Below are 19462 nucleotides of genomic sequence, written 5' to 3' on the forward strand. Positions count from 1 at the left end.
TTCAGTCCTCCAAGTACCAGCCCCGCCCCCTTCAGATGGTAGTCACAAACCCAGGTCATCACCTGTGTTTCTGATCAGCCAGCAGTAAATCAGAGGTTCCTGAGACCACCCCTCTTCAGGTTTGGTTAATTTGCTAGAGCAGCTCACGGAACTCCAAGAAACATTTTGCTTATCAGATCACTGGTTTATAATACAAGCTACAGCTCAGGAACAGCCAGACAGAAGAATTGCGTAGCACAGGGTATGGAAAAACTGCGTGGGGCTGTTATGTCCTGTCTACTCTTTCTGAATCTCCATGTGTTCACCAACCCAGAAACCTCCAAAACATGTCCTTTGCTGGGGGTTTTATGGAGGCTTCATTGTTATAAGCACGGATGATTAAATAAATCATCATTGGCAGGTGAGTTGACCTCCAGTCCTTCTGTGCTCCCTGGAGGTTGAGGGGGTTAGGGCTGGTTACTGAAAGTTCCAACCCTCTAACCTCATGATTGGTTCCCCTGGCAAACAACCCCCATCTTTGGGTTGCCAAAAGGGCTCTCCAAAAGTCTTCATTAACATAACAAAGACACTTTTATCACTCGTCACTGAAATTCCAAGGGTTTCCGGAGCTCTTTGCCAGAAACATGATCAGAGACCAAATATATATTTCTTATTATTAATCACAGTATCACAACTCCAGAGATGTTTGGTTTGCATCAAAGTAACAGTGAAAGTCACTCAGTCGTTTCTGACTCTTTTCGACCCCATGGACTGTAGCTTGCCAGGCTCCTCTGTCCATGGGATTCTCCAGGCAAGAGCACTAGAATGGGTTGCCATGCCCTCCTCCAGGGATCTTCTCAACCCAGGGGTCGAACCTGCATCTCTTATGTCTTCTGCATTGGCAGGCTGGTTCTTTATCACTAGCGCCACCATAGTACTATCAAATTCCTTGTCCTCCTTGAGCTTTCTGCCTTGATGTCTTTGAGGAAAGACAGAGAGCTGGAATGACTTTCCACCCATTCCTAGCTAGGAGAGAAGGGGAAAAAATCAAGCTTTATCCCAAGGAAAGGAAGTCTGAATACCTAATATAAATCAGTCATTCTTTCCCATTAACTGGATAAGAAAATTGAGTCAAAGAAGATTAGTGACAACCCGAGATCCTTGGAGTAGCTAGTATCAGAACCAAAAGATTGCACCCCTGTTCTGTGACAGCCCCTTCTCACTGTTAGCATCCTTCTTACACTTGGTGGTGAATCCAACCTGCTAGTTCCTAGAGATATCCTACTGTGCTTAGGAAATAAAACAGCATTGTTCTTAATTCAGAGTCAGCTCTTCTGTGTGTTGATGGTATGGCTTTGGGCAAGTCATTTCAACTCTCTCAGCCTCAGTTTCTTAATTTATCAAATAGATAAAAATTTCTCCCACATAATGTTATTGTCAAGTGTGTAAGAAATTACAACAAATACTTCTAATGCTTACTATGTACCAGACACTATTCTTTGTCCTCTCTATATAAGAACTCATGTGCTCTTCACAATATGTAGTTTAAGGTAGCTACCACAACCATCACCAATTTACGAAAGAGGAAACTAAGGCATAGGGAAGTTAACTCAAGTAGCTATTTAGTGACCAAGAGGAAATTAAAACCTAGAAGGTCTGCTTTTGGGGTCTGTATTCTACTTCTTCCTTTTCTACCTAGCACACTGGCTTTAAGAAGCAATTTAATAAATGCTCCTCTATTCTCTGATTTTTTTTTTTTCCATTCAGTACAAAGAAAGGCAAGACAGAAAACATGCATTCTTGGACCCTTACCATATTTTCCTAATTTGACCTCAAGATGAAACAGTTCTCTGCATGGCCGTCACCCCTTCCCATCACCTGTGTTTGCAGATATGGCTACAGAGTTTAGCAAAGCTTCAGTGAACCAAACAAAATGCAAAATCATCAAAACTTTATCGAGTCCTTTTGGCATATGTTCCAGGATAGACTATTTTCTTGGGCTCCAAAATCACTGCCAATGATGACTGCAGCCATGAAATTAAAAGACGCTTGTTCCTTGGAAGAAAAGCTATGACAATCCTAGACAGCATATTAAAAAGCAGAGACATTACTTTGCTGAAAAAAGTCCATACATATCATCAAAACTATGTTTTTTCCAGTACTCATGTAGGGATGTGAGAGTTGGACCATAAAGAAGGCTGAACACCAAAGAACTGATGCTCTTGAACTGTGGTGTTGGAGAAGACTCTTGAGAGTCTGTTGGAATGGAGGAAGATCAAACTACTCAATCCTAAAGGAGATCAATCCTGAATACTCGTTAGAAGGACTCATGCTGAAGCTGAAGCTCCAATACTTTGGCCACATGATGAGAAGAGCCAACTCATTAGAAAAGACCCTGATGCTGGGAAAGACTGAAGGTAGGAGGAGAAGGGGATGACAGAGGACAAGACAGTTGGATGGCCATCACTGACTCAAAGGACATGAGTTTGAGAAAGCTCTGAGAGATGGTGAAGGACAGAGAAGCCTGGCGTGCTGCAGTCAGTCCATGGGGTCACAAAGAGTCAGATGACTGAGTGACTGACAACAACAACAACCAGGCACTAAGAGGCAGAAGCGTGGATAAGGCCTATCATAGATTTGCAAACAAAGGGGCTCACGTTACATTTGTTTAGATAAACTAGAATTTACATGACCAACACCAAGGGGATTTTGGTCCTGGGATTATCTCTGCTTAGTCTTAATTCAGGGAAAAAGTTTCCTTTTTTCTAGATATTCTCAGATTGGGGAGGCAGGTGTGAATACCTTCTATGGGTGTGGGGGTGGGGCTTGCTGATTACTGAGTCCCATCTCCAAACATTGCTCTGAAAATTTTGCAAATGAGCCTGGCACTTATGCACTTATGAGTAATCAGCCTCAAGCAAAGAGGGAAAATGGCATGAGGTGTTTCATGGTTTGGTTGGCTTCTTTATTTGTTTTTTGGGTTTGTTTGTTTTTTTTTTTTTTGAGTGGGGGGATTTTTTTTTCCTCCAGTTTCTATCAAACCTCATGAGATAGTTCCTAGTCTCTTCCAACACATACATCAACCTACAGACTCAGGAAATATCCCAGCCCAGAAATTCTACTGGAAATCTCATGTCAGCCATCCCGACTTTAGTCATGGCCCTTCACGAGTATTCAGGCTGCATGGAGGTAGAGGTATTAAAACCCTTCTTTCTTAAGATCCTCACGATGATCCTGTGATTCAGGCTGGATTTTAATCCCCATTTTACAGGGGAAAAAATATTAAATCACAGGATGATGGAGCAAATTGTTTCAGATGATGCAGTATAAATTATGCAACTGAGTTGTGAGTTTAGGTCAAATCTGAACCATACTTCTTTCTTTAAATGAGGTATCTCCTTAGGTTAAGCACTGGAATTTCTATGCACTTTTATTTAAACGCACATAACTTTGCTACAAGACAAACCAGGAGTCATTGACTGATCACATTTTCATTCTCCATGAATTAAAGTCAGAAGAAGTTTGATATCATAGGTTCTTATTCTAAGGTAGAAAGGGAGATGGGAATGGGAAAAAGGCTAAACAATAGTAAAGAAACATAGAATCATCACTAAATTTCTAATTTTGTCTAAGCTGGACCTGCAAAAGCCAATGCCCAGTGTTAAAGGCCTCCCTGGTGGCTCAGAGGTTAAAGCACCTGCCTGCAATGTGGGAGACCTGGGTTTGATCCCTGGGTCGGGAAGATCCCCTGGAGAGGGAAATGGCAACCCACTCCAGTATTCTTGCCTGGAAAATCCCATGAATGGAGGAGCCTGGTGGGCTACAGTTCATGGAGTCTCAAAGAGTTGGACATGATTGAGCAAGCGACTTAACTTAAGGAATCAGACAGTTGAAGTGACAAAGGTGAAGGTGGGTGATTAGAAGGGTTTAGGTATTTGTTTGCTAGTTAAGGTAACAGCGAGCCACATAGATTTTGGCCTGTTTTGTTACTGTTGTTCTGCTTCCAATAAATGAAGAATACACATTTATTTTAAGTGCAAATGAAACATTTATCAAAACAGACCAGATGCTGTGCCATAGAGTCTCAATCAAGGTATTGAAGTCATATCAAGTATGTTCTCCAAACACAGAAGTTAAGCTAGAAACCAGTTAAATGAAGATAAATAAAAATCCTAGACGACCCAGAGGGATGGTATGGGGAGGGAGGAGGGAGAGGGGTTCAGGATGGGGAACACATGTATACCTGTGGCAGATTCATGTTGATGTATGGCAAAACCAATGCAATAGTGTAAAGTAATTAACTTCCAATTAAAATAAATAAATTTATATTTTAGATTGCTTTGGCTAGTATACTCATTTTCACTATATTGATTCTTCTGATCCATGAACATGGTATATTTCTCCATCTATTAGTGTCCTCTTTGATTTCTTTCATCAGTGTTTTATAGTTTTCTATATATAGGTCTTTAGTTATCAAGCTACCAGTGGTATTTTTCACAGAACTAGAACAAATAATTTCAAGATTTGTATGGAAATACAAAAAACCTCGAATAGCCAAAGCAATCTTGAGAAAGAAGAATGGAACTGGAGAAATCAACTTGCCTGACTTCAGGCTCTACTACAAAGCCACAGTCATCAAGACAGTATGGTGCTGGCACAAAGACAGAAATATAGATCAATAGAACAAAATAGAAAGCCCAGAGATAAATCCACACACCTATGGACACCTTATCTTTGACAAAGGAGGCAAGAATATACAATGGAGTAAAGACAATCTCTTTAACAAGTGGTGCTGGGAAAACTGGTCAACCATTTGTAAAAGAATGAAACTAGATCACTTTCTAACACCACACACAAAAATAAACTCAAAATGGATTAAAGATCTAAATGTAAGACCAGAAACTATAAAACTCCTAGAGGAGAACATAGGCAAAGCACTCTCCGACATAAATCACAGCAGGATCCTCTATGATCCACCTCCCAGAATACTGGAAATAAAAGCAAAAATAAACAAATGGGATCTAATTAAAATTAAAAGCTTCTGCACAACAAAGGAAAATATAAGCAAGGTGAAAAGACAGCCTTCAGAATGGGAGAAAATAATAGCAAATGAAGAAACTGACAAACAACTAATCTCAAAAATATACAAGCAACTTATTATCCAGCTCAATTCCAGAAAAATAAACGACCCAATCAAAAAATGGGTCAAAGAACTAAATAGACATTTCTCTGAAGAAGACATACGGATGGCTAACAAACACATGAAAAGATGCTCAACATCACTCATTATCAGAGAAATGCAAATCAAGACTGCAATGAGGTACCATTTCACACCAGTCAGAATGGCTGTGATCCAAAAGTCTGCAAGCAATAAATGCTGGAAAGGATGTGGAGAAAAAGGAACCCTCTTACACTGTTGGTGGGAATGCAAACTAGTACAGCCACTATGGGGAACAGTGTGGAGATTCCTTAAAAAATTGCAAATAGAACAGCCTTATGACCCAGCAATCCCACTGCTGGGCATACACACTGAGGAAACCAGAATAGAAAGAGACAATGTTCATCACAGCACTGTTTATAATAGCCAGGACATGGAAACAACCTAGATGTCCATCAGCAGATGAATGGATAAGAAAGCTGTGGTACATGTACACAATGGAGTATTACTCAGCCATTAAAAAGAATACATTTGAATCAGTTCTAATGAGATGGATGAAACTGGAGCCAATTATACAGAGTGAAGTAAGCCAGAAAGAAAAACACCAATACAGTATACTAACAAATATATATGGAATTTAGAAAGATGGTAATGATGACCCTGTATGCGAGACAGCAAAAGAGACACAGATGTGTAGAGCGGACTTTTGGACTCTGAGGGAGACGGAGAGGGTGGGATGATTTGGGAGAATGGCATTGAAACATGTATATTATCATGTAAGAAACGAATCGCAAGTCTATGTTCGATGCAGGATACAGGATGCTTGGGGCTGGTGCATGGGGATGATCCCGAGAGATGATATGGGGTGGGAGGTGGGAGAGGGGGTCCATGTTTGGGAACTCATGTACACCCATGGCGAATTCATGTCAATGTATGGCAAAACCAATACAGTATTGTAAAGTAAAATTAAGTAAAAATAAAAATTTTTTTTAAAAAATACATAAATAAAAAATAAAAATAAACAAATAAAATAAATAAATTTATATTTAAAAAAAGAAAAAAAATCCTAAAATGCTTGAAAAAGAGGCAATTTTGAAAACTTTAGGTATAACTTATGCACACTACAACTTCTCCTTTTTAGTAAACAGTCTCGAGTTTTGACAAAGGCACACATACAACTGTAGAACTACCATGATGGAAATGTGGAATAGTTTCATCACTCCCGAAGGTCTTTTTCTAGATAAAAGACATGTTTTTTTGTAAAAAAAAAAAAAAAAACCTCTCCCACAACCCAAGCCCTGATAACCACTGACCTGACTTCTATCCTCATAAGTTTGCCCTTGGAATCTGACTTAAGAACATTTAAGGTTCATCCTTTGCTTTGGGTATATCAATAATATGTCCCTTATTACTGTGGAATAGTATTCCAGTACATGGATGTGTCATATTTTGTTCATCCATTCACTAATTGAAGGGCATTTTCAGTATGTATTTCCAGTATTTGATAATTATAAGTAAAGTACATATAAGCATTTTTACATAGAATTACTGGGTCTTACAGTGATGTACATTTAACTTAAATGAAGTTGCCCAGTCGTGTCTGACTCTTTGTAACTCCATGGACTGTAGCCTAGCAGGCTCCTCCATCCATGGAATTTTCCATGCAAGAGTATTGGAGTGGGTTGCCGTTTCCTTCTCCAGGGGATCTTCCCCACCCAGGGATTGAACCCGGGTCTACTGCATTGCAGGCAGATGCTTTATCATCGGAGGCACCAGGGAAGCCCCATATTTAACTTAAGGAGCTGCCCAAGTTTCCGGTGTTTCTATACTACTTTTCATTCCTATAAGCAATGCATGAGAATTCCTTTTCTTCCATATCCATACCTGCACATGCTATGATTAGCTCTTTTAAGCACTTCTAATGAGTACATAGCCGTGTCTGATTGCTATTTTAGCGTACATTTTGTTAGTTATTAATGATCTTTTAATATACTCTCTTGTTGATGTCTTATCTTCTTTGGTGGAATGTTTGTGAAAGTGTTTCACCCTTTTTAAAATTGAGTGCTTTTATTACTGAATTTTCAGAGTTATTTACATAGTATGAATATCCTTTATGAAATATGTGTTTTCTAATATTTTCTTCTAGACTTTGGCTTATTTTGTTAATCAAAATGAGCAGCAACTTTTAATTTTGATGAAGTATAGTTTATAATTTTTTATTCTGTAATTTTTGTGTCCTAAGAAATCATTGCTTATTACAAGGTTGCAAAGAATTTCTTTTCATTTTCTTCATGATCTTACAAAACTATACTCCAAATTTTTCCTTTTCATCCTTTACACAGTTGTCATAAATTGACTTCGATGAAAATACATTGCTGCCTTTTTTTTACTTCCAACAATTATCTTATTCTGTGTAAATCCAAATTTCTGATTAGGATATTTCTTCTCCCTGAAGAACTTTTTAGCATTTTTTTAGTGCTAAAGTTTTGCTAATAATGGATTCTCTTCATTTTTGTTTGTCTCATAAAGCGTTATTTCCCCTTCATTACTGAGTTTTGGGGGAGATGGGCTGGGTGTAGAAGTCTATAGTGATAGTGTTTTTGTTTGCATTTGATTTGTTGGTTTTTTTCAGCACTTTATGGATGTGATTTTTTTTTTTTTTGCTTTTGTAGTTTCTGATTGTAAGTTGACTTTAATTCTTGTGTCTGTTCTTCTGTATATAAAAGATCCTTTTTTTCTTCTGTCTTTCAGTATTTTCTCTTTATCCTTCAATTTCAAAATTTTGACTATGATAGTTTAAGGGTGTGTGTGTGTGTTGTGTGTGTGTGTGTGTGCATGACTCTGTAGCCCAAACATGCATTTCCTTACTAGGGCTGCCTCATGTTCTCTGAGCATCTTGGATTCTGCCTCTGCTTCTGTGATTTCAGTTACAACGATCACATATGTATCAGACATAGTCCCATGCTTTTTAGATAATCTTTTTTCCCTTGGTTCTTGTTTCTTTTTGTGTTTTCATTTGGATAAAGTGTTCAATATAGGTTTCCCAGATGGCTCAGTGGTAAAGAATCCACCCACCAAAGCTGAAAATGCAGGTTTAATCTGTGGGTTGGGAAGTTCTCCTGGAGAAGGAAATGGCAACCGACTCCAGTATTCTTGCCTGAAAGTCTCATGGATGGAGGAAACTGGTGGGCTATAGTCCATGGGGTCACAAAGAGTGGACACAACTTAGTGATGAAACCAACAACAAACTGTTCAACAGCCATTTATTATGTCCATTTATATGTGCATCCAATTTTATTTTATAATTTATATGACCACCTTTTAGTTCACTGAATCCATCCTTGACTCTGCCAAGTGTACTAATGAACTCACTAAAGATATCATTCTTTGATCCCATGTTTCTGATTTCTAAAATGAAAACATCCATGCTGAAATTCCTCACCTGTTCAGACATGTCATCCATTTTTTTTCACTAGCACCTCTGGTACATTAATAATATTTACTTTACATTTCCAGTTATTCCAACATCCAGGTGATATTTGAGTCTGATTCTGTTAATTATCAGCTGAATGAACACCATAAATTAAGTATCATAAGAATTTCATAGATGCAGAAATTGAAGCTAAAAGAGGCTGTGTGAGTAGTTCAAGTTCACTCATCTGAGAACTGATCCGATGAAGTCAAATGGATTTCAGATTCCATCCTCTGTCCGCCATACTAGACTGACCCATAGTATGGACACAATAAATGGGTGCTGTGTAGGTGACTAAATGACCTGGAATTCTTGGGCATGCAAAATCTGTCCAAACTCTTACAGTATAGATATTTCAGGAGACATCAATCTTGGGACACAGGTGAGTGGGACACCCTTAGAAGCTTATGCCTATGTTGTGATGGTGCTGAAATATTACAAAAAAAGCAAGGAGGTGGACATTAGTAAGTAAGTGCCACCATGGCCAGTGTATGTTCACATTTTTACTGACATTCCAGGCTTGCTCACATGACCTACACTTACTCACCTGAAACAATCAAAGGACAGTCCTAAGCAGCATTTGACATAAATCATGTAGATCCCAATCTCACCCTGACTCTTCACTGGGAAAATGCCATTTGCTTTTTCACTGAATAAACCTTTGTATCTTACAAAATAAGCCCTGTGATTTGTCTCTTTTCTTATTAAAACAAACAAAAATTGCAACCTTGTTCTATCCCAAGCCAGGGATATGCTGGCTGCAAGCCAACATTGTGGCTCCACAAGTCCAGGCAGTGGAATGAGCTGGGATGGGCCCTGTGAATTGTTCCTAGCTCCAAAGGCACAGCTGTCCAGATTCCTCATGGATCGAGGAATTCAGAGGAGGCCTGCGCACAACAGAGTCAATTATCTCACAAATACCTTCTTCTCATTCAAGACACTGTTCTTTGTAACAGTGCAGCACAGGGCAAAGTCTTTCACATAAGGTCCCTGGGAGGATATGCCAGACACTGGCATATCATCTGGCATATCATCTGCCAGACAGGTAGAACAGGGAAGAAAAGGGTTATCTTCACAAGCGTCTGTCTGCAGTACACCTGAACTGCCCCAACCAGAGGAAGTCTGCCTTTCCAAAACAGCCCTGGGGCTGTGTCTTTGTGACCTAAATTCCATCCAGGAACCGTCACTGGCCCCAGACTTGCTTCTTCAGTGGAGAAAACACTCATTAAAGGGGTCTTCTGAAACCAGAGGTCTCAAGAAAGTCTATATAAAGCTTCCCAGTCTTTGGCCTAATAAATATAATTCCTGAGGAAATAATTCAAAAGAAGGATAAGCAAAGATGTTACTTATAGCAGTCTAAGTTTATAACTTGGCTTAAAGCTCAACATTCAGAAAACTAAGATCATGGCATCCGGTCCCAACACTTCACGGCAAATAGATGGAGAAAAAGTGGAAACAGTGCCTGACTTTATTTTTTTGGGCTCCAAAATCACTACAGATGATGACTTCAGCCATGAAATTAAAAGACACTCCTTGGAAGGAAAGTTATGACCAACCTAGACAGCATATTAAAAAGCAGAGACATTACTTTGCCAACAAAGGTCTGTTTAGTCAGGGCTATGGTTTTTCCAGTAGTCATGTATGGATGTGAGATTTGGACTATAAGAAAGCTGAGCACTGAAGAATGGATGCTTTTGAGCTATGGTGTTAGAGAATACTCTTGAGAGTTCCTTGGACAGCAAGGAGATCCAACCAGTCCATCCTAAAGGAAATCAGTCCTGAATATTCATTGGAAAGACTGATGTTGAAGCTGATATGCCAACACTTTGGCAACCTGATGCAAAGAGCTGGCTCATAGGAAAGGACCCTGATGCTGGGAAAGATTGGAGGCGAGAGGAGAAGGGGCCAACACAGGATGAGCTGGTTGGATGGCATCACTAAGTCAATGGACATGAATTTGGGTAAACTCCAGGAGTTGGTGATGGACAGGGAGGCCTGGTGTGCTGCAGTCCATGGGGTCGCAAAGAGTCAGACACAACCAAGTGACTGAACTGAAGTTTATAACTTTAGGGCCAGTGCCTATCCATTTAATGAAATGTTATGCAGCTATTAATAGGATTCTTCCCCATTAGTAAAGATATAGGGAAAAATAATGCTAGGAGTAAAAATATCAAAGTTTCAATATATGAGAATTTCCCAGAGAAATAAAGGTCACACCATTCATATTGAGGGGATAGAGTCCAGTGCAATAGGAACATCCAAACTTATGTACATTGCTGTAACACTTCAAGCATTAAGAATAAAGAGCAGATCCAAAAATTTCCCAAGATGTAGAATAGTTGCCTATAAACAAGTAAAAATTAAACTAATCTTAAGCTTTTCCTCACCAATGTTGTATCTTAAGATTATTTTATCCTTTAGACAATAAGACAGAGAATCTAGGGTCTCATGAGTTTCTTAAGTTCTATGAAAATGTTTTCTAGAAAGGAACTTTCTTATAAAAATATACATTATATCTATATCTGCATATAGCATATAATGTATTATATAATATGTGATATTATAAATAATGCAGGATATGTGTCATATAACATAGAAATATTGTATCCATATGTAGTGTTTATGTGTGTATATACATAGAGATGGAATCAAAAACATAAAAATAAAAAATGAGACATCATTAAGTAAATGCATGTGAAATGTAATATTACTTTGTGACAATTGTTTGCATTATGTTTCATATGCTGAGAGGTGGGGCTTCCAACCCTAACAGTACTTGCTGCTGCTGCTGCTAAGTCGCTTCAGTCGTGTCCTACTCTGTGCAACGCCATAGACGGCAGCCCACCAGGCTCCCCCGTCCCTGGGATTCTCCAGGCAAGAACACTGGAGTGGGTTGCCATTTCCTTCTCCAATGCATGAAAGTGAAAAGTGAAAGTGAAGTTGCTCAGTCATGTCCGACTCTCAGCGACCCCATGGACTGCAGCCCACCAGGCTCCTCTGTCGATGGAATTTCCAGGCAAGAGTGCTGGAGTGGGGTGCCATTGGGTCTACAAAAATGTTGAAAGTCTTGCAAATTCTCTACCTCTAGGCCTAATAACTCAATGATATTTATAAGGAAAGTGTCTCTTTCCCATAGATTTGGGTCTCCAGTCAAACGATCAATCACATGTAGGGATTAATGAAGAGATTTTTAGATATGACAAGACTCAAAGTTTTAAGTTAATTTCAAGTTGCTGATGGGATTTGAGTAGTGAAAATTAAATACACCTTTCACCTCTCCCCAAGTTAGTAACCAATTAGGGAACAGACATGAGAAACTGAATGATATGCCGAAAAACTGCTGATAACACTGAACTAGATCTATGCATACTCAGTTGGGTCCCTTAATAAACTCTAGATGGATCTAAAATCTAGTGTTCAGGATCAATCACCTGAGGGGTTTGGGGAGCAGACAGTCTTATCAGAATCAGAGCCTTAGATACATGTTCAAAGCCAGTCTTGGTCCCTGACCCTGGAGGGCCTCTGGGTCCAGAATGCCAACAGTCAGTGAGGGCCAAGTTGAAAGAGAAATCTCACAAAGGGCTGAGTCACAGGTATTTATGAGTTCCTTTTTTCTGCATCATTCCACACAAAGTCACTAGCAGCAAGGGAATGAATAGGAAAGAGAGAAGCTGGAAGCATTCCTCCCATTCTTACTATTTTCCTCAGGCAGAGTGGTGAGCCAAATGTGGTCCTTGAACAAGTGGCATCGGCCTCACTTGAGAAATTGGCAAAAGCACAAATTCTCAGACCCCACCCTAGACCTACCAGATCAGAAACTCTGGAGGTGCAGCCTATCAGTCTGTATTTCAAAAGCCGTCCAGTGTGATTTTGATGAAAAATCTGTCTGAGAAGCCTCATCACAAAGTATAGACTGGAAATTTGGTGTGTGTGTGTGTGGTGTGTATTGTGTTACACACCTTAAATATCTATTACTTTTAAAAAGAGAGATGGGAAAAGGCAGATTCTTTATGATGTCTTCTGAGCAGCCATATTTTAAGAAGTCTTTGTCTGGCCTATCTCTCCTCACTTATTCTAGAAGGAGGAGAGAAAATTAACTCCAGCAAGCACAGTGGTTTTCAGCCTTAACTGCTCGCTGAAATCACCTAGTCAGTTCAGTTCAGTTGCTCAGTGTGTCTCACTCTTTGTGACCCCATGGACTGTAGCACACTGGGCTTCCCTGTCCTTCACCAACTCCCAGAGCTTGCTCAAATTCATGTCCAATGAGTCAGTGATGCCATCCAACCATCTCATCCTCTGTTGTCCCCTTCTCCTCCTGCCTTCATTCTTTCCCAGCATCAGGGTGTTTTCCAGTGAGTCAGTTCTTTGCATCAGGTGGCCAAAGCATTGGAGTTTCAGCTTCAGCATCAGTCCTACTAATGAATATTCAGGACTGACTTTCTTTATGACTGACTGGATTGATGTCCTTGCAGTCCAAGGCACTCTCAAGAATATTCTCCAACACCACATTTCAAAAGCATCAATTCTTCAGCAGTCAGCTTTCTTTATGGTCCAGAAATCACCTAGGAAACTTTGCAAATACTCATGTCTCAGACCTACCCCCATTGGTTAGGATTTCATTTGTTTGGGGTGTGTTGTAAGCATCAGGATTTCATCTATTTATCTATTTTTGAGACTTCATCGCTGCACGGGCTTTTCTCTAGTTGCAGCAAGCTACTCTGTAACTGCAGCAAGCAGGCTTCTCATTGCAGTGGTTTCTCTTGTTGTGCAGCATAAGCTCTAGAACATATAGTTCGGCTGTGGCAGCACGTGGGGTCAAAAGTTGCAGCTCCCGGGCGCTAGAGCACAGGCTCAATAGTTGTGGCACACAGGCTTAATAACTCCATGGCATGTGACTCCCAGGCCAAGGATCAAACCTGTGTCTTCTTCACTGGCAGGCAGTTTCTTTACCATGAGTCATCAGGGAAGCCCCATGGGCAACTGGATTTTTTTAAAGCCTTCCAAGTGATTCTATAATGTACAGCTAAAGTGGAATACCACTGGCTCACTGGTTCTGAAAATCTGGTTTCTAGACAAGCAGCATTGGCATCACGTGCCAGGAAGAGGCAACATGCTCAGCAAATAATACTTTGACACCAGCTCTCGCTTCCATGCATAGACTTCAGATACCAGCCACAAGCCCAGTTTATCTCCTGTGCATCTGACCCTCTGGCTACAAGTTGGAGGTTCCAGTGTCCTCTTTCCTGGGTTCATCTAAGTAGTGGAGCAGCACACAGAACTCAGAGAAACATTTTACTTACTAGGTCACCAGTTCATCATAAAAGGATGTAACTCAGGTGGGAGATCCATAGGACAACGCATAGGAAGGGAGGGTGGCGCTTCCACATCCTCTTCAGATGAGCCACTCTCCCCAGTCTCAATAGTAACCAACCAGGAAGTTCTCTGGACCTTCTCCCTTTGGGTTTTTCTGGAGGCTTCATTACATAGGCATGACTGAGTAGATCATTGACCATTGGTGACTGATCTCAATTTCCAGGCACTCTCTACTCCCTGGAGGTTGAGGGAGTGGTACTGAAGGTTCCAACCCTCTGACCACAGGTTGGTTTCCTTGGCAACCAGCTCCCATCTTCAGGGACTTTCCAAAAGTCCCCGCATTCACATAAATAGACATTGTTATCATTTTCATCACTTAGGAAATTTCAAGGGGGTTAGCTCTGCTCCAGAAATGGGGATGAATATGAAATATATATATTTCTTATTATACATCACAATATCACATTTAGCCACTTAGTTGACAAATAATTATTGGGTGCTCCTCTGGCCCAATTCCAGCAAAACTCTAAAAATAAAACAGTGAAGGAAAACAAGCATAGTTGTTTTCCTTGGAAAGAGTTCATCCTGTAGGGAAAACAAATATTAATCAAATAATCATCACACACATACATACACAGTATGTCTATAATAAGTCCTGTAAGTGTCAGGAATACAAAACTGCCTATGGATGACTGAGAATGTAACCTAATGTAGGAGGAATGAGTCGGGTATCACAAATTTCCTAGGAAGCTGTCAGAACTGACGTCTAAAGGATGAATAGAAGTTGAATAGGCATCGAGAAAACAAATCAAACATTTTCCAAATATCTTGTGCAAAAGTCCTGTGGCAAATAGGAATGCCAAGGAACCAAAAATGATAGTGGGTGCAATGCTCAGAAGGGGAAGGAGAGTATAGTTCAAGAATAACTTGGAAGGAAAGATAAAAGAGAGAAATACAAAAGTTGCACTCTGTTGTTGTTGATGATGACGGTAGTGGTGTGTGTGTGTGTGTCTGTGTTTGCTTGCTTGCTTGATATACTCCATTACAAATTTTTCTTCCTGCTTTGAGGAATTTTGTCAAGATTAGTGTTAAACCACATACATCATAAAGAATGCTAAAAGACATGAGGCTGCCCTGGTTACACTCAGGTCATCCTGCCCATGGCACTGTGGTAAGCTCAGTCTATTTGGGGATTTTTTTTTTGGCCCTGCAGTATCTTAGTTCCCAGAGCAGGGGTTGAACCTGCACCCCCTGCAGGAGAAGGGCAGAGTCTTAACCACTGGACCACCAGGGAAGTCCCTCAGCCTATTTGTTGAGCAATGGCATGGCCCCAGTGTGGTGGGGTCCATGACTGCAAGGTCACACACCTTTCTCATTTCCTGTCTCTGGTGGGTTTCAGCAGTGCACTTGCAGGTTGTATTACCAAATCACTGGGCTGGCCATTCTCTATCTGTGACTATGTCCTGAAAAACTCTGAATCTGGGAGAAAGATGATTTAAACCCGCTTTGTTTTTCACACAAAGTTCTGAAGGTATGTATGTATTCGGCCCCTGGTCCTTCGGCATCTGCAGTGACTGGCACTGCCGGCATGTTTTCTTCCTAGATCATTTTTATTGCCAGTGTCCACTGTTGCTGGAAGACTTTCCAGGATCCTCATGCATATGGCTTTTGACGGAAAAATGTCTCCCTTGGCACCTTCTTGTAGGAACCACATATATCAAAACCAAGCTCCCAGACCACCCTTCCAGCCAAACATTCATAAATGTCCAGGAGGGAACGAAGTTATGCAGGAAGACTATATCTCTTAATAAAATCTTGAAAGAGTTTCCATTTCATTTCTCATAAATCCTCTGTGAGTGAGCGTCCTACAATACTTTCTTAAGAGGCAAAATTGCCTCCAAATCTTTTCCTGGATCAGGACTATAGAATCATTTGTACTCGTCCAACACGTCATAATCCATCTTTGGTTTGACAGTAAGAGACATGATTTTTTATTTCATTTATTATATTATTATTCAAGCTCATTTTTAATAAATAGGCTTTCACTGAACACAGCTTCTTCTTAATAGAAAAGTCTAATAAAGTTTAGCATGAATGCCTCAACTTAGGAGCCTCTGTTCTACGTTTTCACATTCCAGAAAGTGACAGCAATTTGAGATAACTGGCATAGCATTGTAGGTAAGAATTCCAGGTAAACTCTGGAATTAAACAGACCCAGGTTAAGATCTAAACATCTCTATGTAATCTACAGCAACTAATTTTACCTCTCTGGGCATGTTCTGCTTTCCTCATCTATAGAATGGGGATAATAAGAGATCAATGAAACAATTTAAAAAGATAATGACCTAAAAAGCTTAATGTAACCTCTGGCACATCATATACACTTGTTAAGTTGTATTTTATTATTTCCTCATGCTATCTAACCTAATAACAGCCTCAGGTCCTTCTCTCTCATTATCGTGATAGTTGCTATTTTTTGAGGGCATACCGTATGCTATGAACTGCCAAGTACTTTACACGGATTCTCTCATTAAATGTTTTCAGCACGTTTGGAAGAGAGGTGTGATTATCCCTGCCATTTCACAGATGAGGAGGTGGAGAGGCAGAAGTCCTGATGTAAGTAGGAAGTAAGTGGAATTCTTAGAGCCCTGTTAGGCCTGCTCCGTGCTGTGGGGAAAGGCAGAGTCGCGAGGCTGTCCAAAGTTCCTCAGTGAAGAATGAAGCTGGAGGACCTCTTTACGATGCTCTGTGATTCCCCTCAAGGGCACACATCACATCTCAGACTTTGGAGCCAGGGCTTGGCCACTAGACCAGGGTTGCCCCCAGAGGGTCATCTCACGATCGAATGAAACACTGGAAAGTGCCTGGAATTCCGACTCTGTCAAATCTGCACTCAGAGAGGAGGCTGAAGGGGTGCCTGACTTCCTACAATTGTTTTGCGTGTTCTAACCTCCAGTTTCTTTATTTGTAAAATGGAGAAAAGAATGCTAACTAGCTCTCAGGGACCTTCTGGGGAGGCTGTCCTGTACTGTAGTTTAAGCACGCATGTTCTGGAATATGGCTCCCTGAGGTTCACCCAGGACCACACTTCACTAGCTTTGTGACTTTCAGAAGTTACGGGATCTTTCTCAGCCCCAGTTACTTCAGCGGTACCTTTGCTCTCACCAGCACTAGAGAACCAATGATATTGTTGCAATAACTTGAACAGAATAAATATGACCGCAATGAGGGGTGAGGGCATACTTTTGCCCGTTTTCCTTATGTGAGGAATTCTTCATTGTGCCCCAGTTACAATGTTTCAAGGAATGCCGTTAGTTACCGTGATCCTAAATGACAATTACTAAATCATCCAAAGCTCTGGCACCAGACTTGGCAGCCTCAATTTCGAGGTAAGAGTGCCAGGGTGTGGTGAAGCCGGGGAAGATGCTTTTGGATCCACAAACTCAAGCACAGCCCCCTAAGTGAAGCAGTTTAGGACTCAGTCTTCAGTGCTTCTTAGAGAAACCAGCCTTCTGTTTATTCTCTGCTCAGTCAGGAGCTAGCAGATTTTTCCTGTAAAGGACCAGACAATAGCTATTTTAAGATTTGTGGACCAAGAGTCAATGTCTTCAACTCTTTCAACATCTGTTCTCACCGAAGAGCCACCACCCAGCTTGACACAAACAGGCAGCAGGTGGAATTTGCTCTGTAGGTATAATTTGCCAGTCCCTGCCCCAGAGTATGGGGCTTCCCAGGTGGCACTAGTGGTAAAGAACCTGCCTGCCAATGCAGGAGAGACAGGGGTTCGATCCCTGGGTTGGGAAGATTCCCCTGGAGGAGAGCATGGCAACCCACTTAAGAATTCTTGCCTGGAGGATCCCATGGAGCCCAGCACATGCTATAATTCATGGGGTCGCAAAGAGTCAGACACCATTTAGTGACTGGACAACGATAACAGTAACTGGTGGTTGCTCTGCACATGAAGCTTAGGATCCTACCCTCAGAGTTCCTCATATCCTCCTTCTGATCCCAGGCTGGAAGACAGCTAGTGAAGGAAGAATACCAACCACTAAATTAACTTCAACTCCAATCCATCAGCAGTCTTGCCTGAGGCTCCAAACCCAGTCATTGAATACACAATTTCCAATTTCCTCCAAGATCAGGAGGGAGAGAAGTAACAGATGATTCAGAAAACCAAGCATGTTCCTGTCCAGACTGTGTGAGCAGGCCAAGGGGAGTTAATTCCCCATAGAAAATGAACTCAGTTGAACCTTGTGGATTTGGAAATCAGCATGGAAGGGCTGACCTTATAGTGGCCCAGGTCTCCTTCCAGAACAGGTCTAGAGACGCACAAACACCTCTGGACTTCCCCAACCGCCACAATGAAAAACAAGGATCCCAGTATGCAGCCGTTCAGGTGGAATCCCTTAGGGCTTACTTCTGAGTAAAGCAATTGTTACTTGTTTTTAAATTTATTCCACAAAAGTAAACTCGTGGGGGTGATAACTAGGTTTTTTGTAAGATAAAAACTTCAAAAAATTATCAAATCTGTATAAGGTAAAATTTAAAAGCATGATTCTATACTTAATTTCTGTCACCAAAAATAATCATTATTGTCATTTTTTTCTGTGTCCTTCTAGAAGCCGTGTGTGCACAGAAATTTGCTGGATGTGTTTGCTAGAAATGCATTTCATTTTCACTAATGCAATAACAATATTCACTTTAGGCAACTAGTTATTTTGACTTAAATTATATCCTGGGACAAATGTCCACTCTTAACTCTAAATATCCACCACTGTGACTTTTTATCCTTTCCAGTATACCACTTGTTTCTTCCTTCCATTCTGTAATGCTATTATTTATATTACTTAGAAATTAGACTAATGGACATTATCATCACCCAAGTAAGGATGAATGCTTCTAGATAGAAATAAATTTCTTAAAATGCAACAAATGCAGAGACAAAGCTCTCCATCACTCTCTAAATGAGTCCAGTGTTTTCCTGGACTCTCTTATCAAACACCATATTGCTTCTCACCTCTATTTCGCTATTTCTGTGGATACTTGTTTTTCATCTCTCATCTTACTCTAGGCACAACTTTCAGAATAGGTGGCACGGCTATGAGGAGATAAGAGAGGACAAGATGCTTGCTTAGAGCTCTGTCCAGGGATCTTGTAGCTTGGAATCTTCCAGCTCACATTTGGCAATTCACAATGAGATTTGAAAGACTGTTGAGTGGGGTATCAAACATTTATTTTCTCACAAAACCCACTCCATCCTACATGTTACTATTTATTTTGAGAGTCAGTAAGGTCTCCAGTGGAGAACAGGAGGACTTCCAGAGAGCTGAAGACAAACAGGGAATATCTGGATTTTTAGAAAAAGGAGGCTCCTTGATGGTAGGCCAGAAGGCCTGCAGTAGCTTATCAGAATTTGAGAGCAGGTGAGTGAAACACAGACTTGTGAGCACTTAGTTATAGAGGAACCAGCCGGAAGTCACCAAGATGATGCCATTCAATACCACATTCCTTTTTCTGGTGCAGTTACCAGACTGGCAGAT

The sequence above is a fragment of the Capricornis sumatraensis genome, chromosome 15, assembly GCF_032405125.1.
Source record: "Capricornis sumatraensis isolate serow.1 chromosome 15, serow.2, whole genome shotgun sequence".
Classification (NCBI taxonomy): domain Eukaryota; kingdom Metazoa; phylum Chordata; class Mammalia; order Artiodactyla; family Bovidae; genus Capricornis; species Capricornis sumatraensis.